Source organism: Acanthopagrus latus, chromosome 14 (assembly GCF_904848185.1).
Source record: "Acanthopagrus latus isolate v.2019 chromosome 14, fAcaLat1.1, whole genome shotgun sequence".
In the NCBI taxonomy this organism is placed as follows: Eukaryota; Metazoa; Chordata; class Actinopteri; order Spariformes; family Sparidae; genus Acanthopagrus; species Acanthopagrus latus.
Window position 1 is genome coordinate 6,859,131 of NC_051052.1, and position 27,613 is coordinate 6,886,743.

A 27,613-nucleotide genomic window follows, 5' to 3' on the forward strand; every position below is an offset into this window, starting at 1 on the left:
CACACACACACACACACACACACACACACACTAATGAGGTGATCAGGTACAGGTGCGAGAGGCGGGACAAAGAACGGAAAAACACTGGCAGGAGGAACAGAAAAGCAAGATACCACACATGAGGGCACAATTTCAAAATAAAACAGGAAACAAGAGAACCTAACTAACTGGGATCATAACAAACATAGATATATGCTGCATCTGACACATGTTCACACCAATTAACACTTTAATAGGCAAAAAAAATGTAATGATTATATGAAGCACATGTAGATGAGCAACAGGAGGTGAGATGCACTCAGGTTAAGATCAAATTCTCCTCATGCTGTGTGTGTGAAAGGTGGATTGGTGCCCACATAATTCAACTTCAAATAAATGAAATCAAAAAATGAGCGTTGAAAAGCGTCGGGAGTGGCCGGCTGTTTCCCTCCTCTAGCATCTTTAATCTTTGATGCTGAGCAGAATCCTTCTGAGTTTTCTCAGACAGACTAAAAGCCGCCGCTGTTTCCGCTGCTCTGTTCCTCTGCTCCTCCGTGACGACTGACTGAGTGATTAGCAGCAGCTGCGGACCCGCTTCCTGTCAGCAAATTAGCAAAAACAACATTCGGCTTTATTAAACTTGCAAAAAAAAAGAAAAAGAAAAAGGAAAAAAAAGGGAGGGAGCGCAGACAGACGAAAACGCGAGGAACGAGTGAGTCATCCGAAGTGTTCACATGGATCTTGTTGGTGTTCGGAAAGGAAAACGTGTCCATAATCTTTGAGATTATGAGATCAGATCGATAAATAATCAGCCGAGACAAAGTAGTTGCTCCCAGGTTAATACAGGCGTCTTCATTAGCGCTTGTTTCCCCCTTTAAAAGAAGCCATTTGCTGCCGTTCACACAGTGATTCAGCTCTTAACAGAACGAGACGATCCATCACGGTAAACAAGCGGAAAGTTTGTTTTATCCTTATTTCGCTCCAGTGTTTTCATATCAGCGCTGCATAATGTTCCCCTCCGCCCGGTATCAATCACCTGACGCCCACATGAAGAAGAAAGTAATTTTAAGCAAGCTTTGCGATCTGATTGCGTATCCTGCGAACCGCCTGGGGAAATGTAAACCATACAGTAGTTTATTTCCTGTAATCTGTTTATTTAAAGTATCCTGCTTCTCTTCCTCTGAAGAGCGCCGTAACTAGTGTTTCTAAAAGTCTCACATTAATGCAAAGTTTTTACAATAAATGGAGTGTAACTCACAGGCCTGGACGACGCTGTATCCTCCTTTAGTAAAAGATCGAAAGTGCAGTTTTCTTTATCTTTTCTTCACAGAGGAAAATCTTATTGTGTCCATTGTTTTTAAAAGAGCTTTTTTTTTTAAAGGGTCCCAATTCCCCAAAACAGCTCTGCACCGAGTACAATTCAACACGATCACACGTACAGTACGAGGTGGCCAAGTTCAGTAGCAGCAATATTCTCCTCTGCCCTGTGGGACTGAACACACTTGCAGCATGCTCCTCTGCTCCACGACACTGTGTACAGTTTCAGACATGCTCTTCATCAAAATGCCACATCCCTTCTTCACAATGGGAGACAAGTGACAGCAGTGTTACCTAACCCCCAGTGGCGGCCTTAGGATGTCTGAAGGGCCGGGGTGAAGAGAAATAAAACGGGCACCAGTGTGCAAAATGTCATGTTGGGAGGACACGTCTTCACATCTTGTCCACTGTAAGAGCTCCAAAGACGGCAATTTAGCATGTTTTACCTTTACCACTGTGCCCACCCTTTGCTTTGTTCACAACATATCATATCACAAATCTTAACTTTTGTTTCATTACGTAATTGTGACCAAAAGACAGTTTAATTGTGTGTGGTCTTTGGGATCATTGGCTCTGTATTCGATGATGTTATTGTTAACGCTGTGATATCTGTTGTTTGTTTTCTCCACTAGAATGTCTGAAAAAGACGAGACCAGCACGTTCTCACTTACGACTCGTCAAATATGGCAGCTTAGAAATATGATGCTCCTACACCTCTAGGGCCCGTTTTGTACATATCAAATTATCAATAATAAGTTAGCCTTTCAAACTAAAGGATCCATGGTCAAGTTTCCAATAATACATAATATAAAATGTCCGATTACACTTTCAAAGTAAAGCTTACTAATGTATCTTTAATCCTAGATTGTTGGTCGTGGTTTGGTTAGGTTTAGGCACAGGCCTATGTCGTATATTTTGTTGTGTGCCTGCATTTTCTCAAATGTTTCCAATAATATTTAAATGCAGATAAAGCTATAATTTAATCAAGGGTTAGGGTTATGGTACATTTCATTTGGTCACCTCTCAGTGGCATCCTATCCCTTTTAGCCCTGTGAGTTACTTTCAAGAAAACACGGGGAACACGTCTAAGAGACGAATAAATCTGATGAGCTAGCTAGCTATGCTAATGCTTACAATGATTATTCACTTTAATTTTCATCAGCAATGGGGGTTGGTTTATTAAAATTGACCCCCAGGCACCTTAACGTCATCCTCAAACTCTGCCTTTTTCAGTGTTTTAAGTCGAGAGACCCATGGTGGCAGAAATTGCTTGGGCTAGCTGCAACGTTAGCTGTCTTTTAGCTTACAAAGCATTGTCAAAAAGTTGTACTTTTTTCCTCCTGCTAGTGTTTGGCTGGACACCGCACACATTTAAGTGTGTGAGAAATACATTCTGTGATAGAACATCAATAATGGTTCTGAAACAGTGTAAGGTTTCATGTAGCTCTGCTAGCAAGAAAGCTTCAGAAAGAAGAGTCTACCAACGCTCCTTTGCTGTCTTTGTCTGTTACATGACCATCACTTTGGAGGGTGCAGTGGGCTCTCGAGGGGGGTCCTGGAGGTGTTACGGAGGAAGTCGTAACGGTCAGTGAGCATCCATATCAACAGATCTATACCCATGACAACTTAAGAGGTGTAAAGCTCTGGAAAAAGCTAACAGGCGGAGCGTGACACAGTGAAGAAAGTAACTCCAGTGAATGTTATTGAACTGCAAAAGCAAAACGCCTGCTGCTCGTCCAGCATCACGTACAGCTGTGACTACGCAATGAAAGAAAAAGAAGCTGCTGCCAGCTCTATGTTTTTTTTTGTTTTGTTTTGTTTTTGTTTTTTTAAATCGTATCTCACCATATTTCCTTCAGTTAGCCATCCAAAAATCCGTGGCTGAGGAAATGTGATTGATTTTGCGTTGAGGGAATGTAATACAGAGTGGGGGCAGACTCAGAATCAGATGAACAAGAGGAATGAATTGAAAACAGGACAGAAAAAAAATAACCAAATATAGAGTGAAAAAGAAATGTGTGATGAGAGAACAGACGGGAGCGTATGGGTGTCTGAGGCGAGACAAAGAACAGAGACCTTAATTCCACACGAAACGATGGATGGGGGATATTGATTCCTGTGCGTCTTTCACCTGCAATCAGATACTGTACAAATTGCCTCTTGTCGATTCGTAATTATATAGGTGAATGATTTCCTGGCAACTAATAAAATGCGCTTTTTCTGCTGATGCCTGGGTCAGCCATGCGAAGTGGAGAGTAAGCACAAGGGAGGATTAAATCTAAATAACCGATGGAGGGCTGGTGGTGGTGGTGGGGGGGGCTTTCTCTCCCAGAAGTGTGAATATCGTCTTAATAACAAATCTCGGCCGGGTTCAATGGGACAGTGCTACGCTTGTCGTGAACAAATTTCCATCTCAGTCGACGTGACCTCGGGGCCGCGGACACTCCATCCGCTGTGAATGTCAAAAATAAATCTCTTGCGGTTCGAGTTCAGCCCCGACTGCCGTCAGTGATTTGGATTTGACCCGTCCGTGTTAAAAGAGGGACGAGGACACTCTCACTCTGAACTTTAAGTCTTCGCGCTGCAAACTGAAGAGGATCAAACAGCAGACAACAGCACATCGCAGACATTGTGAAACTGCCCTCGACCGATGGCGTCCCTATGCTAAAGAATGAAAAGTGCTCCTCCTCTCCCACTGTGGCTCGGCTGAAATCCTCCTGAGCCTTTGCTCCTTGAATAATCTTTTTTTTTTTTTTTTTTCCATCTGCATCAGCAGTGCGCAGGAGAGAAAGGAAAAAAAAACAGCAGAGGCGATAGTTCCGGCCGCGTCTGCTCTGGCTGCTGCCGCCTCTGTCTCAGGTCAGCTGAGAGAGTTGTATTAACATGAATGAGTACAAAATAAAGCTTCACTTCAATATCACACATTGAATCCACAGAATGACCTCCCGACTGTGCAGTCTTTTTGCATTCTTTTAGCTCGTTGTTTTGGTTTCTTGGCCTGAGACCTACATCTCAGGCTCGGTCTCACTGCTCTCAATCAAGTCGGGTCAAATCCTTCACCTCGCAGTTTCTACCTACTAATGCATTCAGCATTCTCCTGACAGAGAAAATATTGATTTGAAAAAAAAAAAAAATCAATAGGGACTAAACTGTACTTTATACTTATGTAAACTGTTGATGTCTTCCCAGATGCTCCTAAGCTGTCACTCTCACTGTGCACGACCGATGATAAAATCCCAACGTCCTCAAATCAGTCGCTTCATAGCCATCCTTCCTGACTTGTTACTGTAACCAAATGCATCCAGTTTTCTTTTTATCCCACAACAAACTGCTAGTGTTACTTAGCATAGATCAACATGTTTCAACCACCTCTGGGACGCTGCTGAAACACGTGGAAAACATGAGCATTGTCAAAGACGTCTGCGATCTGCTCCGGCGACCGTACCACGGCCTTGAAACTGCGGGTTAAACGCAGCGGGAGAATGTGTGTCGGACGCTCGGCAGGCGGGAATGTGAAAGTCGATGTGACTCCCCTCTCTGGTGCCAAGACAGTCGGACAACTGACGACAGCAACAAAAATGAACTAAAATCCAACTTGTAATCAAACAGAAGAAGGGCATCCTGGGGAAACGGGGCCAGCAGTCAACGAGGAAGGCCCCTGACTGCCTGAATGGGACCCACTCGGCTGTGATGTGTCGGTGAACCCTCCCTCTCATTGTTCCAGACACACTGGCCGGCTGTTTCCCTCCCATGCTAGACACGAACAGAGCTCAGAACGAGAAGGAGCCCCCTCCCGCTACGAGACACCTGGCCGTCTCCTCGCCGCCCCGCGCCGGAGCTTTGACAGAAACATGTGCACACTCTTGAGAGGCAGTCTGGATTTCCGGATGGGCAGCTTCATTCATCTCTGCGTGAGACGGGAGAGTCGGAGAGAGGGAGAGAGGGAGAGAGGGAGAGAGGGAGATATTGTCTACCTAGTCTGCCACCAAAATAAAAGCCCAGTGGGGATTTTTTTTATTTATTTTTTTTGAAGTCAGGACACTTTAAATGCAAATGACTTCATACTTTCTGGAGCGCTTTTGTAGTTTAATGAAAGAAAATAACAAAATTAAGATATCTATTTTTTTTTTTTACTTTAAGGCTGGACTGCTGGCGCCATTTTATGTACAGCCGCGTGCTCGGGTTTTCATTTTCCGCGGGTGAAATGAGGCCGACGATAAGGCTGCGGGAAGGAACCGTGCCTCCGCCGTCTCGCATTCTCCCGATGGCGGCTGGGACTGACCCCCTCCCCCTCCAGCTTCGCCTACAGCAGACACATCTTCAGATATTAAAAGATTATGCCGGTCAGAGGTCGTGAAAGACTGTGACAAGTAACTGAGACACGTACGACAATCTGAGCGGGGATATATCTCATATTAGTTTCCCGCCGCGTCCCCCTTATCTCATTCCCGTGGGAGAACATGTTTGTAAGCGTCAGTCAGGGTTCAGCCTAGTCTATTTCGGCTGGTGTTCGTTTGTTTTTGTTTTTTTTTAGGCAAGTCGCTTCAGAGCTGTCGCTATCAGAACTCTGCAGTGCTTCCTACTTTAGTTTGGTTTTTAGTTTTAGCTCCGTGCGAAGGGGGCTGTGGTTTATTAGGAGGGAGGCCGTTTGTCTAACCAATCACATCCAATAGCCCCAAAATGCAGTGAATTAAAGGCAAGACCGAGTTTGTTTTCACCTGGCGTTGTTTCATATCGATACTCAATCAACAGAACGCTACAATTTGGTAAATTATATGTTTGAGGCCAAACAAGCAAAGCTGTGGTACGCTGGCTCAAAGAGGCAAAGAAGGTATATTTATATGAGTCTGCTACTTTTACTTATTACAATACTGATCAACGATGGAGACTCCGAGCGATGGCAACAACGATAATTTGTTTGCTTTTTAATGCCTTACATCAAATGGAAAAGGAGTATTGGGTTAAGCCTGTCTTGGCGAGGCACAGCGTTTCTAAATCTCAGGAAATGATTGACTGTGAAAGTATCCTGCACTTATATGGATCAAATATCGCAGGATAATGTTTGTGAGATCAGCAGTGCCATGCCAGCGTGTGTTGTGTCTTAACAAGTGTGGCAAGTGATTGAAGGTGAAAATGTCAGATTAAGGATCACCTATGAGGAGCAGTATTCATGTAAAATCACTCATAAAAGGTTCATGGGGTTTGCTTTGAAGCTCCCAAAACCCACCCCACAGAAGAGTGGGAATGTCCGCGGCACGGTCCACCTTCATGAATCTCATCCCGGGAAAACAACATGTCTTATTCCGTGATAATGAAATAGATAAAGTGGGATAATGAGGAAACAAATAAACTCGGAATAACAGAGGAAATGATGGATGGATGGATGCCATGTTGATTTGACTTCAGGAAATGTAGACGTCCAGTGGTTTATACTACACATGCAAAACACAAATGTAAAGGGATAAAAGGATCAAAAACACACACAGGACTACTAACTGTCACGCTACAGTATGTGTACAGTACAGTTAGCGCTGAGCATAAAGCCAGTAGATATTGTATCCCTGGAGATGGTGGAGACCAAAATCTGAGCTGAAATGAGCTTAAATATTGGACATTGCTAGGTGGCGTGCAGTACAAGTGTGACATCTGTCCCTGAACTGACAGGAGCAGGAGCGTCGCTGCCTGTCTCTTCTTGTGATCATATTCAGAACGCAGCAGCGGCGGACTCAGGATGTATGAGGTGCAGGGCCAAAAAAAAAGAAAAGGGCACCACCAGGGCACAGAAAGTCAGGATATACAGTATTCATAGTGAAGAGAGGGCACTTCACCACATTTTGTCGAATGGAAGGGCACTTTATCACGTTTTTGTCTACATATCTAACCAGGGTGGGGCGAGTCCGTCGGGTGCAGCGACATAAATCACCTGACGCAGATGAGTTAAATGGCTGAGAACTGTGAAACATGCGCCATCATTTCTGTACAGCGCCACATCTGTCCTTCCTCATGAGGATGGATGAACACGATGGATCTAAATTTGTGTCCTTTGTGCTTTTTGTGACAGCCCAATAAAGATGGACAGGAAACTCGGACTCAGGAGCTCACTGAGCTACCTGGGAAACTGCTTACAACTGGGAAACATAATAACCAAACAAGGGACAACAAACAGAACTACGGACGCCAACAAGATAACTGGACTGGATCCAGTAGAGTGTAATTAGACACGTGGAATCCTGCAGAGGTATGTTATCGCTCTGATTCTACGCTGCGGAGTAAACGAGCGTTTGGAACGGAAAAAACAGCATTTGCATTTTTAATTTGTTACAGATTAATCAATCCGCAGTGCCCAGAGACACAACTGTGGCTCAGATCCTTCACTCTGGAGTCACATGGCAGCCCCGAGGCCTGTGATTCAATTCGCGAGAGATCCCGCAGCATGAAAGTGAGTGGGTTTTAACAAGAAGAAGAGAAAAAAAAAATACATCCAAATGAACCACACACACACACCCATACACATAAAAAAAACAAGAGAAAATAAATGAATAAAAAAGCAACGAGCCCGAATGAAAACAGAGACATTCAAAAGGAAAAAGTGCCAGCCACAAAGATGCAAAACTCAAGTACGGCTTCACAAAAGCGCAGCAAAAACCTTGAATCGCTGAATCGAGTTTCCTTCCACTTCAGGAGTTAATTAGCTCGTCTCTGTCAGGATTTTGTGTCTTGGCAGCGAATCATCACTCAGCAGTGGCCAGAAGAAAAGCAATGCAATATCTGAATCAGAAATCGGATCAGTCGTACAAAAAAAACAAACAAAAAAAAAGTCCTACTCCTCGGCCTCTCAGCGCCTCCATTCTGAAAGTGACACAATATGCAAATCTCAGAATGAATGTGGAGTTTATTTCATTAAAATACAGCCCATCTGCCCGACCGAGAGTGTCCAACAAATGAGCCGGAGTCGTGTGGTTTAGGAGCTCCTCTTGGCTTCTAATTGATCGGCGTCAAACCGAATGAAACGGGAAGGAAGCAAACGCACCACAGTGAACTTTCGTGGTCCGGACTTTATAAGTAAATGAACAGCAGGTGCGACTGCGCCCTCGCTGCTCTGACGGGAGACGGTTGCCTGTTGTGGTGCATCCTTCTCTGTGCAGTTCACATGGCAACAAGACCCTCCAACCTCAAGAGGTCAGCCGCAAGGGAATCCTGGGAAGCCGGCCTGTCGGATCCGGCAGCCATTGAGGCGTAGTGTATGAAGAAGCGAGGGAGAAGAGCACGGGCACACACACACACACACACACACACACACACACACACACACACAAGTTCACTCAAATTCCAAATCCATCAGTGTTACTCCCCATGCTGCATTACTGTCACACCAGTCTGTGCTCGCTTCCTCCCTCCCTGGCAGCCGTCTCGGTGTTTTACCCGGGTTAAACTGATACTCTCAGGGGCCGGCTGGGTGGCAAGGGCCCAAACTGGCAGGCGGGAGCCGGGGTTTCATGGGATGCAATTAATCTCGATCAAAATTCCTCCCTTTAGGTGTGATTAGAAACGAGCTTGGCTGAGGAGAGAGGCAGAGGCAACCCGGGAGGAGGACACAGCGAGCCGTACGCCGAGAGCAGGGATAATTTGTCCGGCTAACGAGGATGTTATATTGATTAGGATGCAGCATGAGATCATACGGCACCTCGGCAACGTCTTTCCCTCCCTATTGATTTCAAATATTCGACCAGGTCACAGCTTCCCATAGTATCTGATTTGGTTCGGGACAGTTTTAAATTTAGTTGTATGGAGGCCCAAAGTGGACGACATTAGATAGATTAAATAAGATATTATGAATAGCTAAAATCTTTTACTAAACTGTGAAAAAAAATGTATGATCACATGAATATAGAAAATTTTAACTCTTTAAAGTAATTATTTCTTTTTTTTTTTTTTTAACCATTTTTATGGGGGTATGTTTGCTTGTTAGTTGGTCTATAGTCAGTTCTGTCTGAAAACAAAATATAATAATAGTAAAAAAATACTTTAGAATTTCTTTTTAATTTATTTAATGACACTTCATGTCACCACCCCTTTTACCTTCTGAGCCTATCACATACTGCCTGCTATCTTGTAGAATCACCGGCTGCCAGATAGCTAGCTTCCAGGTAGTTAGCCGACTAGCTTGCAGAGAAAGTTGTGTATCTTTCTCTGAAAAAAAAAAAAATCTAAAATCGAAGTTGTAGTGTTAACTCTGAATCAAAAAGCGAGCTTTATCACTAGCCCTTCAGTTTGACGGAGTAATAATCCGGGACCACAATCCTGCCTAGCTAGCTGGCTAGCATGTGCAGCATAGCATGGCCCGACAAAGCCACAGACAGGTTTGATAGTGTATATGTGTACTATGTTTACTTTACCATACCAGTCTCTTGTTGGTTGATTCAGTATTACTTAAGTATTGTTGTTGCTCTAGCTATTAGGAGCTAACAGGCTAAAGTTGTTGCCTATGAGAGGTAGTGATTAGCTGAAATGTGAGGTGGAGGTGACTGAAAAATTGGGGGAAAAATGTACAATGTACAAAAATGCACGTGAAAATGGCATTTAAAATTTTAATTTGAAATATTTATTTATTTATACATAATTTCATCATATTTTCAAAATGATCCATACCTGTACTGAATTATTGTTTAATGTATTTGATTTTGACCTCTCTGGGGCTCCGTGAATAGTTTCTGCTTCTGTAAGACAGAGACAGAGAGAGAGAGAGAGAGAGAGAGAGAGAGAGAGAGAGAGAGAGAGAGAATAAATGACTGCAGGGTGGAAATATAAAATCATTATATTTAGAACCAAACTGCTGGTGTTGTTATATTACTTTGCATTACATTTACTGTGTATATACGTGTTCATGTTCCAGTAGTCTGTCTTCGTGCTGAATATACCATCACTCCTGCCACCGTAGCAGCCTAATGCCCCCACAGGGATCAATACATTTTTATAGGATCTCGCATTGTGTTTGGATGTTTCATTCAAAACCAAACACTGAGGAGAACACGAGAGAGGGAACTCAGGTTGCGGCGCACTCACCGCTTTAGATTCAGCTGCCTCCTCTCCCCATAAAGACCCTTGATCCTTCAGAGCAGAACCTTCCGCGCTGACTCACACCGAAGTCGTGATTTGGGCGCTCAGCTTTGATCACGATGTCAACAGATATATCTCTCACTCGCGAAAGGCGAAGGTTGGAAGGGAGAGCGACACAGGGATCAGGAGCTGGCATTTTCAGCAATTAATAGGGCGTTCTACATCATTAGTCTGGGCGAGCGTTAATAAAGCGGAGTGTTTGAGTGGGCCACGAGAGGTTATTTAAATGCAAAAGAGCCCGGGAGCCCTCACCAATCCATCTCATAAACCTGACTGTGGACTAAATGTTTGATTCATAATCTCCTAGTAATGACTTTGCTGTCAGAAGAGGTGTCGGAGTCAGATCTCATCCTAACCTTGTTTGCATAACGCTGCCGGGCCTTTAAGGTAAACCCCAATGACAAAACCCCATACGGAGCCACCGAGCTCCTAATGGCAAAAATTCACTCTGAAATCACATTATCTAGGCAATGCCACACACGCTGCATCTTAACCAGCTTGTTTCTAAGCTGTTTACTCGAACCCCGCTGTGTTTGCTGTAGTTGTGTTTGTGTGGATGACACCAGTTGACAGTCGAACTCGAAGTGGCAGACAGCAAAGCTGGCTGGGGGGAAAAAAAAGAAAAAAAAAAAGCAGGAATTATGGCCTATGGTGTCGTCTCCCGTTCACTGCCAACATTCACCCGTTTTGATGATTCATTATCCAAAACAGCCCCTGTTATACAGGAATGTTTAACACCACCCTGGTAGCGGCTCCTTGGTGGTCAGAAATCTAAGGGAACCTAATTTCTTTTAGATATCGCAGGAGTAAACTGGTTTTTCAGCAGCAGTGCTATCACACAGCTCCAGGGATCTCAAAGCCTGTCGGTCAGCAACCCAACTGCCAGTTTTTGTAGTTTTCATGTAACACTGTGCTTAAGTTTTGCTAGTTAGGATCAGGAAAAGATCTTGTTTTGGCTTGAAATGGATTAAAACAAACCTGACTGTGGACTATGACAGCCTGGTTATAAACATGCAATGTACAGGTTATATGACGTGTATTGAAGAAATGTCAATACGGAAGGCTACGAATGACATCTGCAATACAGATACATGAGTGCAAGTATTAGCTGTCTGCAGAGATATGAACTGCCAACATTTTGTCCAGACGACTGAGCTGTGGTTGCTTGGGCTGTCTGCCACTTTCCTCAGACTGAATAATAATAATAATAATAATAATAATAATAATAATAATAATAATAATAACAACTACTGGATGGATTCATTCAAAAATAAATAGAGACACTGATCCTCTGACTCTTAATACTTTTTCCCCCGTAAAACTAATGGTCCTACTTGGTAATTTGGAGGTTTTCTCACTTTGAAGTAACCAAAAACAAATGAGGTCTGTCACATAACAGTCAGCTCATACATTCAATATCAGCAACTTTCCAAATACCATTTTTTTCTTTCATTATGTTGATACAAGACATAACTCCGGAAATTACAGGTTATATAAACCATAAGACCGTGGCCCATGATTCACATGGTTTTCACAGAAATCAGTGGGGTAGAGTTTTTTTATGCTTATTTATTAAGATTATTTTTTATGTCAACCGTCTGTATCCACTGTGAACTGTCTGATTAAAGCAGCAAGTTGAAGCAGCGTTTCCATCCACTCCTGCTATTTTACTGGAAACTGACTGGAGGTCAGAAATGAAAACTGAAATTGCTGTTCAGTTCTCCTGACTCAGACTCAGACTGCACCTTTAGGCCTCTTGGAAAAAAAAAAAACCCTTCAAAAGCACGCAGGCAGTCAATTCCTGACTCCTGTGCTCAGTCACGCAAACACTTGTTTATTCACAGCAGCTCAGGGACTCCTCGCCATCAGCGCCGTGGAAGGTTTCCCATCATCACACCACGAAATGTTGCCAGACGTTTGGCCGGCTTGTGGGTGTTCGCTGACGGGGCGACGTGCCTTACAGCTTCTACTTATGTAACGTGTAAGGGCTGACCGACGGTGGATTTATGTCGTTACCAAGACGCGCAGGATGTGACGCTGTCGGATCGATGCTGGGGGGCGAGTACAACAGGGTCACAGCCGCAGTTTCCTCCACCGGGAAAGTTTTAAATCGCGTATGTGACGTACACTCGCACTGACACGTTGCGTATGATCTAGATGTGAATTGTAGAAGTGTTCATTTGCAGTAAAAAAATAAATACAATAAAGATTGATAGTTCCACCGTCACAATAACGGTTCCCGCAGTTGATGAGGTACAGCAGGTGCTGTGAACTGCGACGCGACGCATGGAGGAGTGGAATGTCCCGCTGCCGACTGATTTGAATTGATGCAGAACTCTCAAATGAAAACGTGTAGCTGTTGGGGAACAGTGCAGCGTTTTGAGCACAGGAGGTACGAAGCTACTGATGTCATTAGCTTCCACGTTCACATTTCAGAAATGCCTCACAGCCGGGCAATTACTGCCAAGCTTGACAAAAAAGCGGAGAGGAGAAACACTAACTGCTGCTCGCGGATTCATCTGCCAAAAAGAAAAAAAAAACAAAAAAAGCGGCTTTGTGCTCGATGATTAAAAATAATAAAAAGCGGCACCCGTCTGATCTCTCGGCTCCTCCGTGATGCGAGGCTCCGTCTGAAGCGCCAGCCTAGTGCGGGGCCCATCCAGTGCAGGTGATACGGAGATCAAATGGCCTGCCAGCCAGCCAGCCGCGGCGGACCTGTGGCAGCCAGCGCCACCCCCAGCCGCCTCTTGAAAGGAGACACAATCCCGATAAATGTATTCCTGTCAACATTGCTGCGATGCCTTTTTAATACAGCCCCAGGAGGATTCGGGGCAAGAACAGCCTGAGTCAAACTCTATTTCTCCGGGCTGCAAGGGAGATGTGACAAGAGCCCCGTGCAGGTCAGGGACAGTCAGGGACCGTCTGGCAGCGACGGCAGCCGTGGAGGACGATAAAAGCTGTCAGAGGCTTTTGTTTTTTGTGTTTAAGGAAACCCAAACCAGCCTTGAACAAAGCAGGGCCGGCACCTTTTTTCAAGCCCAGACTCCCGTCAGCTATTACGGCGTGATTGGTCGAGGCACTGGATAAACTGGGCTGGCGGTTTTCAGGCAACGAGCGTGGAAAGAGCAATTTGAGGTGCGGTCACACTTCCTGCACAGTCGGGTAACTTCTTGCCTGAGCCGGTGTGTGAAAAAAAAAGAAAAAAAAAGTTGGTTTAGCTGAACTCTGGGTTGGCCTTCAAAATGTCATCCACTTACCTGGGAAGTCTAACACCCTAATTGTAGAATCCAGCCTGGGGACGCTGATCACAAGCAGCGTGCTACTTTTATGTGTTTATTTTCATGGGCGGTTGTGGCAGTGGTTGGTCGGGAACACCCTGTGTGAAAATACGGCTGAAATATACTGCGAAGCACAAAGTCAGAGTTGGGGTGAAACCGTCATTTGCTGCCAACTGAAACGAAAACATTGCAGCTTTGAGTTGACTTGCATCCAACCCCAGAAACCCTGTCAGAGCCCTGATTAAAACCAAAGGCTGTCTGCGTCTTCAACTCCTTTTTCGACTCCGAGACTTATAGCGAATGTTTTTGTATTGATCATGCACAGCTTTCAAGAAGTATTTGTTTTCTTCTCGCGGCTTCCAGGTTGAGTGGCATCCAATAGAGACACACTGAGATACTGATTTTTGGGGCCAGGACTGGAATTAGGAAGCAAAGAAATGACGCTATCGATATATCGACCGATGTTCTTTTATACACAGAAAACAAACAATTTTTGCAATGTTGCCTCAAAAGCGCTTATCGAACACTTGCCACAAAGATATTTCTGCAGCTGGGGCGGGATATTTTACAGTTTAACAATAAACTGAGTCTAAAGTGAAATCTGTGCACTGAAACATAATAATACCATAAAGAACTTAACCTCCTCTGAACCACTGGCTGGCTAGTTTGCCAGACAATACAAACACAGGTGAGCAGATAAGCCAACGCCTACATTTGGGTGAGCAGTTTCTCCCAAATTTCCACAAGATCCATCACAGTTACATACCTATTCCTAAAAAAAAAAAAAAAAACAGCACTGCATGAAAAAATGGTGACAACGTGACAAAACAGCAACAACGAAAAACATCTTATGTCACAGCAGACGACATTATCCCTATTGACAGCTCATTTAGGTAGATATGCCAGCACTACAGGCTTTCAAATCCAGCATTTTATAGTTCGTATCAATTTTAAGCCCTGAGCTCATGGAGAAAAAACTTATGCAAGTTTATGCAGACCATGTGAGGCTATATGATGTGGACCCATTGTATTTTCCAGCCAATAGGGGCAGTTACAGGTCATCTGCAGTTGTGTGTTCAGACTCCTATAGATTAGCGCTGACAGCACTTGCAGACAGCAGACTTTCTGACAGCTTGGGGGGGGGAAAAAAAAAAATCAGCTTATAACCTTTCAAAAGAGCCCAGAACCATGCCTGTACTAAGTAACTTTGGGCTGGACTGGGATTGGCCTTTTAGAATAATTCGCATATATTTCCAGGAGTAAGAACAAGTCAAATGTAGATTTTTCAAAGCTGTGAACACCATAAAGAAAAAAAGTGTCAGAAAGAAACACATTCTGGCACACGGCAGCAAAACCACTGAGCAGCAGTGTCATCGTCACCAGCGTTCTCACCGTTATCGCTTTGTTTTCCCACGATCTCTCTGGTTTTGAATGCATCTTTCACCCGATGTTCAAGTTAACATATAGTGTTAAATGAATAACCTCTTCGATCAGGCTGCGTGGCTCATACACCGAGTAGCGTTCTCATCCTTTTCAGACGATGGAAGGCTTGAAAGACGCCTGCGTCCTTCAAGAAGCGTTCTGAAGGTCCTTCACCCGGTCGCCTATAATCGAATGTTCCTGATGTTGTGCCCCGACATTACAGTAGCACAGCTTTCATGATGGGCCATCCATCGATTTTACGTCAGAGCGGGAAACAATAAGGAATTGATCACGAAAGCCTTAGACCTTTTTAAGTTCAGCTAATCTTGTTCTTTATATGGTTACATATCGGCCGCGGCGTGCGACGCCAAGGGTTCATCAAGTTTTGCGAGGGCTGAAGGTGCGGCCGCTCGCAGAAACAGAAGGCGGCTGCACAACTTTTTGGGGCAAGTGCAGGTCAGCTCTTCTATCCCTCCGCGCTCCCCGTCCTGATCCGGCCGCGTTGTGCCCTCAACATTTATCGACATCTAAAAGGTTACATTTGAGCGCTGAATATTGAGCCTCACAGACACAGAGGGAAAAGGCAGGGCAGCGAGGTTGGGGAGGAGGACGATAAGTGAGCCCGCCGGCGGGAAAGGCTCCCCCCCTTCATGTCGACGCGTCTGGGTTAGAATGTCATGCTTTTTTTTTTTTATTGCACTGGAAATATGTGTGTGTTAAATAACGTGCGCTGGACTCCTCTGGTTCAATTAGAACGGGCCCAAGACTCTGCGGTCGTGTGTTATTGTGCTGTCGAATGATTTCTTTTTCTTTGGGAAAGTAATGATTCGTTTAAAGGGCAGTTATTTAGTTGGAGCGTCCCATTATAGTCACTGTTCTTTCAGAGGTTTGGATGTTTACTTCTGCTTATCACTCCAACTTTTAGCTGTAAAATTGCCACATTTAAAGATATTGGATTTTTTCTTTTTCCTTTTTTTCTCTCCACCTTTTATTGTCTCCGATTATTTTTTTACTATTATTATTTAATGGAGTTTACACTTATTGCTTCGTATTTATCACGTCAATTTGCGCATAGTCTCGCTGATATGATTCCCATCTTTTATTTTTATGTACCCGAAGTTCTTTGGAGCCACTGTTTGTGTTTTATTATGCCGACATTCGGAAGGGATCCTCGAGGTGACATTCGGTCGTCATGTGAGCCGTTCTACACACCGCAGTCTGTCAGAAAAGGTCTTTAAGAACACATTAGCAGAACTCTAACACGCACAACTTTTGCATTAAGACGTTCTCCGGAGTGTTTGAGTTCAAAGTGGAGTGAAGGTGCAGCCGCAGAGTCAGTGCAGATTACAGACAGACTGCCGGGGTTGGTCGGCTGCCAGCGGGCTACTCTGGAGTGGCCGTGCAGTGGTAGCTCGCTGTGAGAGAGGCTTTCCTTAATGGTGAATCACTGACAGTGCGTATCAATAATCCCCCGTCACATTTCTGGGAAAAAAAAACTTCCGTGTAGCCCTTCAATTATTCTGCGTGTGCACCCTTCAGTGCACATGTGCACCTGCTGCTGCGGCACTGAGCTCCACTGTGAGCTGCAGAGAGATGGAAGAAAGAGAAAATCCTTCACTGCTGCTGTTTGATGCTACAGAGGTTTAATGATCAGCGTTGGGTGTAAAATATGATTATGGTTGTGAATTCATACATGATTATACGCTTTGTCGGGTCCAAAATGATTGTTTTGTTTATCTCGGTGTTAGAATTCTGACGCCTTGTTCTGTCTTCGAACAAGGTTCATGAGCCAATAGAGTAACAGTGTTGACATCACATGGTATCTGTGACCGTGACAGCAATCAACAGTCTTGGTCGTTGCCCTAACAGCTGGCCCCACTTGCGATATCACAGATTTTGAAAATCACTCAATTCAGCTTATTGGAAATTTTCTAGCTAACATCAGGGATATTAGCATTAGCTGGCATTAGCAACACTAACGCACAAACTAGCAACCACTTAAGGAGGCAGACAATTCGAACAACAGTGTTGTTGTGAAGGGGGGGGGCGTCTTTTTGTCTTTCCTTTTTTTTAAAGTGGCCCTCAGCAGCTAACGCTAGCTTAGAAGCTGGTAGCTGCAAATGAGCATTTAGAAGTTCCATCCTAATGGTCTTCCAACTCTAAAGGGTGATTTTGATTGTAGGTTCACTTATGGCTAAAGTTAGCAAGCCAGCTAAAAGACTGCAACACATAAATGATGGTATTGAGACTAGCGGTGTCAGAGCAACCAGCTACAAGATATTTTATATGGAAGCCGGTGACATGAAGCTCGAAAATGGCATCCAAAGCTTGTTGCTGCGCGGCGGCCATGATGTGCTAGAGATGGTTAGGCTGGCTTTGACTTCAACGGCTAATAAACTGTTCTCCAACTGTGACTGGCATAGTGAGAACGGGACAAGCTTTGGATTCACTGGGAGCAGCGTTACTTTTTTAGATGGTAGCTAACGTCCTGACACCTTTAGCGCCTGCGTTAAGCTAACACGTAACATTACTGAAAGACTCTCAGTAAGACAGCCAACAGGCTAACTCAGGATGATTACTGACTGCCATGTATCGTATTTTATGTTACTGTAAAAGTTATCACATCACTGTAATATGCTACTAAAATATAGTAATAATGTATACATAATAATCATTATTGCTCAAAACCAGTCACTGAATTGTTACCAAGGCCAACCAAAGAAATCTACCACAACATTGATATTCACATGTCTCGGGTGCTTCTGCAGCCAAAAGACCAACATGTAAAACTACCGTCGCATTCAGCTTACATGCCAATGATGACTGCGGCTTGGTGATAAAGAGGTTGAATTAGGCTTTATGTCAGGCAGCTTTCCCTCCACCTGAATGTTGTCTTTCTCTTTCAGCTCTACCTCTTTCACACACACAGGCACGCTTAACAATGAGCACACATACCGTGCCTGCTTCAGTCTATTCATACCAGACTCTGAGTCGTGAACAAACACTTGGCGCTGCCTGTTTATGCAAGAGCAGAGACCACAACCGCCGCTATTTAAGAGCAGAATAATTCAGGCCCCTTTGTTCTGTGCAATCCTTCGGCATTGTTGCATTTCATTTCTTCCAGCGATCTTTATATGATGGATGGAACATACGAGCATTGAGATTTTAGAATTTCATACACGTTCACATTATGAAAAGTGTGTGAAACCAGCAGTCTTTATTACATCCATCATGTTTTCACATGTTTTCCATTTGTTGGTTTGTAAACATGATAACACAAAAACTACTGAACAGATTTCCATGAGACTTGGACAGGGGATGGGTCTCGGCCCAGAATAGACCCCCCTTAGCTGATCAGACAGATCCAGGAATTTTTTCAGGGAATAAAGCATTGATCAAAATATTAAAAAGTCAGTCTTATTAAGATGGCTGGTATATATGAGCTGAGTACAAAAACTACAGGTACAGCATGTGCACTGGATGCTATTCTAGTTGTATTTTCTAATTCAACCCCAAAAGGTGAGAAGAGATCATCATAATGTAAACATGATGAAGTCAAGTTTGATCAAAGGTCGCACTCAGAACACTATGTACTTGTGTCTGATAAGAAATTAAACTTTCGGTGGACATGGCATCTAATTCTGGCTGCATTGTGGGCGGTTTTGTAAATTTAATAACCTTATGGAGTCTGGATGAAGACACGGCTCCTCACGGCCTTCAGTCGTCTTTTTTTTTCTTTTTTCTTTTTTTTTAATCTTTTATCGAGCTGTTGCGGCTCTGACGGCTTTGTTTTTCTTTGTCTTGGAAATTCTAAACCCTCGTTTTGAAAATCTCACGTTCTCACAAAACCCTTAATTGGTTGCAACAACACGGCTGTCACAAGTTACATCTCAGAGTGCTAATGATTGGCTCGGTGTGACCGCGGCCTCTTGGGCCTCTTTATGTTTCAAACCAGGGATAATGCCATATTAAACAGCCTAATAAGGTCTATAATTGAGTGTTCGAACTGTACGTAAATATCTCTTTCTCACACTTAGAGCTGGAAGATTCTTTACAGTTCTGTGTAAAGGAATGTTGATTTATCCGCTGACTTGTGCAGCTCAGTGGTGGTAATATACAATGTTTAGGAGAGCTTTTACATTTGTCATTCTGTTCCCCACACAGAGACTAAAGCCATTTTTCCCTATTCTCCGCAGGTTAACGCTGTGCAAATACACACAAACCCATTCCGTCTCAAGCGGAGGCGGGAAATCGGCGAAGAAATCTCCCCCTTTCATTCCGCCACAAAATCTGGTCCCAACTTAAAGGAAATTGGACTTATTCTCTGGAGTTCAGCCGTCTGAGTCGTAATCAACATCGCTGCAGACCAAACATCCCACATCTCATTTCGCCGAATGATGCGCCGACAAAATAATACACAGGGTACAAATGCATTTACATATAAATTAAACCCTAAACCCGGCGATGGATGCGTGGAAAATGCTCGCGTTATGAGTCAATAATTTAGACTAATGACTGCAATAATGGCGGCGTTACTGTAAAACAATGTAAGTGGGATATCATCTGCCTGCAGCGTGTGTGTGTGTGTGTGTGTGTGTGTGTGTGTGTGTGTATCCGACGCCCTGACAGACAGCAGCATCAGTCTTGTGTTGTTTATTTTCTCTCAGCAGCTTACAGAATAAAGTGCGACGGACGAGATGACAGCCGACCGCGGAGAGAGCTCTTCTCATTTTTAAAAAAAAAAAAATTTTAAGCGTATTATCGATCCCACTTTGGAAAGTCTTAAATGTTAAAAAAAAAAAAAAAATAGGCTTAACATCTCCGCTTTATTTTTAGTCAGGGAGTGTAGAGACGCGGCCTCGCTGACTCTCGTGTTCACACATCCACAAAGATGCTCGATCAACGGTGAGTCCCGGCTCCACGAGCGTTTGTTCGCTAATGTTAGTGCAGGTTTATTATTAATTACGGGGGATTTATCTTAAAGAGCTCGACGTTTTCCTAAACCGACCCCGCGTTACATCTCCGCGCTGAGGTGTCAGGTGACACGTCGACAAGCGAGGTGTTAATGAGGCGACTTCTGCGATGTGAAAACGCGACGTTTAAAAATACTGATGCCATGACACACCTGAAAATATCTGGTTGAGTGTACGGCCGTCTGCTTTTGGCAGGTATACCGGAGCAAACCTTCTCAGCGTGGATGAACCAAATAAACCAACGGACGATGTTTGTTGGAATTTTCTGTTTAATTTCATGCAGCACTCTCTGAAACCTTTACTGAAGACTTGTTGTAGCTTATAGATCAAATCTGTAACTTTAGTTTTAATAAGTTCATTTCAGTTCAACCTGATTTATAAACACTTTTACATTAAAAGGGGCTCTGCGGAGCTCCTGCGTAAAGGTTCATGTTGGCGGACTTCATTCCTCGAAGCCCTCCAGAACATGCTGAAATGCGTTTTTGCATATTTGAATGTTTGGACCGCAAGTTCGACAAATCATCCACAGGCTTCTACGCTGCAGGCGACCGAGAAAGACGGGGGAAGTTCTCTGAGGGGGGAAACACAACAGTTCTAAATGTCTGATTATAAACAAATGAAAAACACAATCGCTGCCAGAATTATACTCCTACACTCCCTAAATCTTACACTCTGGACCTTAAACGGTCTTTTGCCAACACAGAGAGTGAATCCTCGTGCTCAGATTGTTAGTCATGCTCTTAAAAAAAAAAGCGGTGTTTTGCTGCGACGTGACTGACGCGAGGCTGCGCTCCGAAGCTCGGGGCCCGTGAGCGAGAGTCCAGAGTATGTTTTGTCAGCCGAACAGGAGATAATTTGGTGGTGTGAGATTCGCTGTCCGCCAGATCCCAGTGAAGCGTTTCTGCTGCTCCTCTAATGAAACTGTAAACTGGCCCCTGGGGGATTCGCCTGCCACACCGATTGATTGCAATGTTATCTCCCTACTGTAGACCGCCCCCACTGTGGAGACGCTTGTGTAGGATGAGGTTCGGTCAGAATGAAAAATACATTTCAAAAAAATGTTTTAAAAAATGAAAAAAGCACAAGGCCCGCTGAAGTCACATCAGCGGAGGGCCGAGGTGCAACACCACAAATCTGAATGCGCCTCCACCGCTGCCACTCGGCCCTCACAGCTGTGCCTTCGGCTGCTTTCTTTCCACCCTGCGAAAAGGTTAATGTGTTTTCCCGAAAGCAGCCGTGTGCCGGGATGCTTTTCAAACTGTTTTTCTTTTTTTCCCCCCTTCTTCAGTGAGTTCGACTGTCTGACGGGCAAATCAGATCCCGATCTGCTCTCTGAACCATATGCCGCGACATATGTTTCAGCGGCTTCTAGATAACGCCAGTGCTTTGTGTTTTTGTTCTCGCTGCTGCCGTCCCTCCAGCCAGCTTTTTACTCTCAGCCGGCGCATGAGGAATTGTGACAAATGTTTGTTGCGTAAACAAAAATCATTCTCGGTTCTGGATGGAATGCATTAAGCAAACCTTGAGTTTTGTTTTCTTGAAAACGCAGCGGTGTGTCTGTGTTTGATTTGCGAGGCTAGAATGTGGTGATTCAAAGCACTAAAACGGCGTTAAATAATTACGCGTCTCTCGGAAAAGCAGAAATGAACTGCGGTCTTTGTATCCAGAGAGGTTAGATAGTCAAAAATCAGTGGAAGGAACCATGATGTGACTCACATGTCCTGTAATCACCACTGAGTGTAGAGAAAAACTACTAAACCATAACTAAAGCATAGCTAGAAGTTCATTTTTAAGCAGGGGGGGCTAGCTATAATGTGAATGTCCCAGTTGTGGGACTAACAGAGGAACAACTCCCGACCAGTCAAACACAGCAGCTTGGTCAGTGGCCTCAAGACTTTATCTATCTGAAAGCCTCAGTTTTGCACTTGAATGGCCGTAGCTACACATATATGGTACATCAAGTTAGCAATAATGCATATTCAGCATAGAGGAATGACTTTATGACGCATCCAATGACACCTGACACGGGCTTTTCTTGCTCTTTATACTAGGGGGACAATTCAAGAACTGACGCCAGAGCGGTCGATTAAATAGCGTGCGGTGTGTGTTGCGATTGAGAACAGGCTGTCCAGTGAAAGATGCCCTACGTAGCATCAGTTTTGCAAGTGCAAGGCATTAAAACAATAAGCAATGGACTTTCAAAAGAAAACTTTTGATACAAAACGTTTGACATATTATGAGTCCTGGACTGTTAATGTTGTGAAACAGTCACAGGTTGGTTTGGTTCTAGCACGGAGACTTTTCGGTCAGGTCAAAGCACCAGTTTGTAAGAGTCTCATTCCCAACCTGTCAAATACTGATGCTTCGGTTCTGTAGGTCAGTGACCAACCCAAAGTGTCAGGATTTGATAAGTAATACACAAAAATCAGTTTTTGTGCTTCAATCTTACCAACCTGTGACTGTTTCACAACATTAACAGTCCAAAACTGTCTTACAACTGGACCGTAACAGAAAACATCAAGGTTGTGTCTTGAGGTTCATTTATTCAGGCTAGCTGGCATCTACTACCAGGGACACAGGTTCAGCGCCAACTGCCCACACTGTTCGGTTCAAATGAATCGGTCACAGTGGTGAGCTCCCTTCAAGGCCAGCGGTGGGCGAAGGATGCGACCCTGAGCTGTCGGGGGGGAAACTGAATTTTTCCAAAAAAAAAAAAAAAACACACTCCACTGGGTTCCTTTGAGGGTGTCGCTGGAAGTCATGATCTACAGCACGCCACACCTGGCTCCAACCCAGGAGCCGAAATAATGGTCAGGGCTCAAAGCGCTCGTTGTTAAGTTTTACTTTTTGAAACAGGAAAAATAGAAAATGTAGAAAGCGCATACATCAATGGAAGCTAACTACCATGCAAGGCGCTGGACTGATCATGAATCAAACCAGAGCTAAAAGGAGAAGATGACCAGAAAAAAAATGATCCCTCCTGTTACCCCGCATCTGCCAGATGGTGACAAACCATCTCCCACCTCTCAACAAGAGACGTCCTTTAATCCACTAAAAGCTCCCCTCACAAAGTGCCGCACCGGCGTCTGTATCGGATGGAAATTTTCTTTTTTTTCTTTTTTGGGAAGGAAGACGCCACTTCAGGAAATCACTCGTTTCCTTTTTGCAATCCACCCCTCTGCGGGACCTTCACGTGCCCAGCAAAGGCAATCGTTAAGAGCTCCTTTTTTTTTTTCTCCCCCTGCTGCCATTAAGGTCTAATATATCAGTTGTGCAGTCAATTGTACTTGACAGGCAGCTTCTTGAACTTGAACTGGGTCATCTGGTGACAGATAACATGGCCTGTTTGTTCAATTTCCTCCCTCTGCAATGGCATCGCTCTGAAGTGAGTTATTATAAATCACCGTGGATGCGTTCATCATGTATCTTGTCAGTGGCGCGGTGCTTTGGCGTGCACATGTGCACGTGTGTGTGTGTGAGAGAGAGAGAGAAAGAGGGAAAGAGCGATAGTACAGTACATGAAGAGGAGAAACGAGAGAGGACAAACAGGACACGTAACAACTGGAACATGTGTTGCAATTTATGTCGGTTTGTGTGTGTGTGTGTGTGTGTGTGTGTGTGTGTGTGTGTGTGTGTGTGTGTGTGCGCGCGTGTGCAGGTGTGTTTTTACATTTAGGAGGGTGGCAACTTGTGTTTTTTTTCGTGAACCCACGCCTTCTTATATCTGTTCGCGGGTGAATCCACACAGCACAGGTCACCCTGGGGCCCTGCTGAGGCTCTGGTGTATGAGCTTTCATGTGACACAGAGATAATGAAGCACTAACCCCTCCACCCTCCCTCCACCCTCCCTCCCTCCCTCCCTCCCCTCTCTGCCCACCCAGGAGAGAGGTTATCGTGTGAAGTGGACAGCAGATACTGGGGGAGGATGGCGGATTACTCAGCAGCGCTCTTCTCATTCTTCAGCCACACTGCAGGGGACAACTTCCTCCTCTCTAATATTACAAATAATGTCACAGAGAGAGAGAAAGCGCGCGCCGCTCGCATCTCAAAGTAATAACCACTGGCATTTTTATATCAGCGCATTTGTTTAGCCGCTCCGTGTGACTAACACGGGCTACACACTGCAGCTGTTTGTTTGTTGGCGCCGGGCAAACACATCATAAAGGGAGCCACGACGTGAACGTGGACCGCTTTTTCTTCGTGCATGCGTCTCGCAGGTCTCTGTAACACTCTGCCCCGCATCAATAGTCCGTCCATTGTTTCGCTATCTGAAATAAATCACCCGAACCTTTTTTTTCCCCCCTTTTTCAAAAAAAAAAAAAAAAATCATATCCGAGTGTGTTGGATCCATGTGACCTTTTTTCATCTCGTCTATTGACTCGGCTTTGCAGGAGCGGCACAGCTGGAGCTAACAGCATTAGCGCCAGCTCTGCTCCTGTTATTATCGCAGTGCAGTCATTAATAAGGTAATCAGTTGCAGCTGTGTTTGACAGGTCGAAACTGTCTGCGGTACAAAAAAAAAAAAAAAAAAAAGTACCTGTTTTTCTCTCAGCAGGTGTTACATGTCGGTGCAAAAAGCGTTTACTGGTTAGTGCGGGGGTGTTGAAAGTCTTTCTTTTGACCATTTTTCATGTTTTTCAGTGATAAGAGTAGCGGGTGGAATATTTGAGAAGGGACCGCAGTGTTTGACGTCTGTAGACGGGATATTTTTTTAAGGAGTCCAGCCATGTTTCTGGCTATGAAAACAAAAACTTGTTTGTGGCTACTGAAACAGGTGTTTTAAACCAAAACATAACCACAACCCTAACCAAGGGGTTTACCCTAATCCTAATCCTAAACCCTGAACTAAAGAAATCTAAAGTTGCAACATAATGAAGTTTTTGCTTTGCAGAAATGTATTTGGCCAACATTTATTCTGGCGACTGGGTTGAACACTAATACCTCACTGTAAAAATACTAATTTCAAGTAAAAGTCCTATATTGGAAATTGTATTCAAGTGAAAGTGTGATCAGAAAAATGTTCTTAAAGTATTAAAAGAAATGCTAAATGTAGGAAAATGGCCCCTGTGACTGTTATTCAGTGATATCAGCAGATATCATTATTTAGGCATCAATGTACAATGAGCGTTTTACAGTTGTTGTCGGTTGGGGTGGAGATTTATAAAGGACTCAAACTGATGAACTCTGTCATTAAATGTTCATTGACTGATTGTTTTCTTCAATAGTCAATTGCTTGATTGGTTGTAAAATAGCAAATAATGTTGTTACAAGTCTCCAGAGCCAAAATCAACCAGTAACTATGTGAATCACCAGTGACTCCCCAAACATCACCGTTCTTCGAACTGTATGGCCACTGCAGTGTTACAGTGACAGCATCCTACCTTCACCGTACACTCTAGTTTAGGTTAGGTTAGGTTCAGGAAAATATAACTTGCATATGTAAGTGCAGCTATTTTATGTGACGTCTCTATGTGTCTCTTTTACTTTCACGCTGAACAGTGACGACGGTCTCCTGGCTGACAGTCCCGTGCTATGAATTCTTCTTCACTCTTCATTCTTCCTCTCCTGACCTCCTCCTTTGTTTTTCTTGATGGAGACGGGCTGAATTGACACCATCACAACACCGTTTTTACGTTTTATAAGCTCTTCATGTTCATAATCAAAAAAAATCTTCATTTGTAAACTAACAACTAAGGTTGTCAGATGAATGGAGTGGAGCAAAAAGCACAACATTCATTCGTTCACTATCTGTAGCCGCTCATCCTCTGCAGGGTCACGGCTAAACTCTGATTGTAAAATCTGTTTCTGTTGTGTCTTGAGGTTCATTTTTTTCAGGCTAGCTGGCATTTACTACCAAGGGCACAGGTTTAGTGCAAACTGCCGACAGTGTTCGGTTTAATTGAATCAGTCACAGTGGTGAGCTTCCTTCAAGGCCAGCAGTGGGCGAAGCGTGCGACCCTGAGCTATTGGGGAGAACAAAAAAAACAAAATTCAAAGATACTCCACTGGACTCCTTTCAGGGTGTAGCTGGAAGTCATGATCTACACCTTCAACACCTGGCTCCAACCTGCAAGCCGAAATAAGGGTCTTCGTTCAAAAGCACTGGTTGTTTAACTTTTTAAAACAGGGAGAAATAAAAGCACATGTCTGATTTGTGATCAGCTGCGTGTCCGTTAGAATTAATAAAAATGAGTAAAACAAAAGCACGGCAGCCAGAGACCTGAGACTACAACCATAGCACCTACTGTTGGAGAAGTCTGACATCTTCGTTTCATTTGGACAGTTTAGTGATCCAGATGATGGTTCAAAAAAAAGTTTTGGTATCAAGAGTCATTTGTGAGAACACACACACCTTGAATGTGCACCATAATTAGGCCTGCACACATGATTCTCATGTATTAATCGAGCCTTCAGAGGCAGAGCATTCGACACATCTGAAGTCTCTTAACTTGCAACCATGTTTCCCTCACTTATGCTCGGAATTTCCTTGTTTAAATTTCAACCTCACGACGCCAAAGCTTTCCAAGTGCACCACACCAGAAGTCAACATAAAACTTGTCAGACCTCGACAAATCGATGTCTACTTGGCCGTGATTACGCATTTCATTTGACGGCACTTTTATATCTGGAAAAATGATGACGACAGATAAGAAGCAAGACGAAAGAGCACAAAGAAAAACAGGAAGAAGGTGTGCTGAAAGTGATGAGCTGCGAGCAAACGAACACGACAAAACACAACTGAAAATGCATAAAAGATAGATGGCAGGCACCGACAGTTGCATTCAAATAGAGTAGTTTGCAATCAAAGTCTTAATCTGACCTACAAGTATAGCTGTATCAACTTTAAATGGGCGTTGTGAGATGTTCCAAGTGTGTGGAGCACTGACACTGAAAGCAGTTTTCCCCAAATGTAACATTTACCTGGGAACTTTATGCGTTATACAGTCACTTGAGTCCATGAGCTGATATGTGGAGACATGTTGCCCTCCGAGGCTTGAAAAAGAAACAGAAACCAATAGCCAGTGGAGACAGAGGCCTGTCTCCAGCTCATCAAGTGTTCACTATAATCCAGGACAGATAAAAAGACAGCTTGAATGATCCGTTTCCTACAGAACACCGGGAAAGTTGGCCTTTTCTTTTTTTTTTTTGTCTCAGCTCGCTAACAATCGCGCTAATATGAAATTCAAATCTGAGCCTCTGATCCAACCAGATACTTAGAATAGCTGTATTGAAGACAAATTGTTACAATTAAGGTTTGGAAAGCAAAGCGAGGACCCAAACGCAAGACAATACCTGGGAAGCAGGATAGGAGGAGCAAAACCTGAGAAATCCAGATAAAATAAAAGAGGAGTGACAAGGACAAAAAAAGAACGTAGCAACAAAAAAGGGCAGAAACAAAGAGCAACCAAAAGCAAAGTGCAAATCAGTGAAAACACCAGGGTACAGAAACCTGAAACATACCGCAGGGAGACACGAGGAGACGGTACCGGAGATGACGCAGGTGGGAAACAAAGGGTGGCATCACAG

General features: G+C 44.0%; 1 long non-coding RNA gene across 1 annotated transcript; it reads right to left on the minus strand.

Moving 5' to 3' along the window:
• Window positions 1-33: 33 nt before the first annotated feature.
• LOC119032096 lies at window positions 34-27,613 on the minus strand. Its single transcript, XR_005078770.1, has 3 exons — window positions 27,548-27,613; window positions 9,946-10,013; window positions 34-577 (listed from the first exon to the last, which is right to left on the minus strand). It is a non-coding gene; the product is annotated as an uncharacterized LOC119032096 (long non-coding RNA).